Source organism: Lottia gigantea (assembly GCF_000327385.1).
Source record: "Lottia gigantea unplaced genomic scaffold LOTGIsca_16, whole genome shotgun sequence".
Classification (NCBI taxonomy): Eukaryota; Metazoa; Mollusca; class Gastropoda; family Lottiidae; genus Lottia; species Lottia gigantea.
In genome coordinates this window covers 446837-448659 of record NW_008707965.1, presented here as the reverse complement: position 1 = coordinate 448659, position 1823 = coordinate 446837, and positions in this window count along the sequence as shown.

Sequence of the window (1823 nt, the reverse complement as noted above, 5' to 3'; positions counted from 1 at the left end):
ACAAGGTTATAGTTGTTATATTTATGTTAGGAGATCCCGTATCATGGTTTTACTACGGAGATGCCTATATGTCAGTCGTACCGCCCATTGATAGAGCAACAAATGATTACATGGTTTTTAACAATGCCTTAAAGTCTTTGGATGATTATTATAAAGGTGGAGTTATTATCGTGGCTCGAAATTCCGTTACAGACGCAATAATTCCGTCTTTAAATTATGAACAATTATGTACTGGCTATAATGTCCACAGTGAGATAATAAGAGATAGTCAAGTTAAACATTATCATGCCTCCTCACCATTTTTATTACTCATTTATGGATATTCAATAAAAGAAGCATTTGGTTTCCCTGCCGGTATGAAATTATCTGTTTTTAGTGGTAAGTTTTTCTTTATTTGCTGTGCTAGTCCACATTGACGTTTCAGTGTGCAGTGATTACCCAATGACTATGAATACCTTCATGCTATTATACCTCGTGTTCTGTTATTATCAATAGTGTGTTGTAAGGTAGATATTGAGACCTTTTGTATCCCTTTTTATACGCCCTTGTGAAATGGGGTTGTATTTGGTTGTAACCAATGTCCGTCGGTCCGTCCGTCCGTCCGTCCACAATTGCTTGTTAACACACAAGAAGGCACAATTCTGATTTTGACGAAACTTGGTGTGAGTGTTTTTTTATCACCCAAGGATGAATACTATTGAAAATCGAAAAATACTTGATAATATTATTCAGTATCGCCCCAAAAAGTTCAAAAGAAGTGTATGACTGAAAGTTGAACATTTCATACTGGTAATTGTAACTGTACTGCCAAATATTTTTATTCAAAATCAAAGCTGCTAGTGGGCGTATATTACCTTGCCTGGCAAGCTATCTTTTTAATCATTGTTTATATATTTTAGGTACTGATGAATGTACCAGTTTCCCCTGTCAGAATGGAGGTTGGTGTATAGACACGACTACTTCGTTTAGATGTCATTGTGAAGATCCGAGATATACTGGTATATTTTGTGAAATAGGTAAAGCAAACATTCCTATCATCCCCTTCACCGTCATTATCCGAAACATACCATGTTTAAATATTATCATCATCATCAGCATCACCATCAAGATAATCATCGTCATTGTCGTTGTAGTTAGAATTTAGAAATTATCCTTCTATTCCCTCGTCAACAACAAGCAGGCAATACATCATCATTATCAGCATTATCATCATCATCATCATAATCATCACCATCATCATCATCCTCACCATAACCATCATCATCATCATAATCTAGATAATCATCGTGATTCTCGTTCCGGTTAGAAGCTACCTCGCTCATCTCTCATCATCAACAAGCAAGCAATACATCATGATGATCATCATGATCTAGATAATCAGCGTTATTGTCGTCGGGTAAATGATATCTTAGTTCGTGGTAGATTACCCCCCCATCCAAACCCTACCAAAGGTTTAGTACATTTTCTTTAATTATTATTTCTTATTTATGATAACTTACAATTGAAGAGTTTCCTCGCAAAAATATCATACATGTATACTATTTTCACTTAATAAATTATATATATTTTTTATATGAAATACGCATTTTCCTTTTCATTTAATATAGGACAATTCCTCAGTTTCACCAGTGAAAATTATGATTTCCATGGTTATTAATGTTCCTGTTGGAACCAGTATTCTTCTTGTATATTTCAGATTCGGAAGATAATGGATTTGCATTTCAAATATTCTATATCATTCTTTTAAACTAACTTCACAAACATTGCTCTATCACTAGAGGTTACGCCTGCATGCCTGTGCCTGTGCTTTCGTAACATTGCTA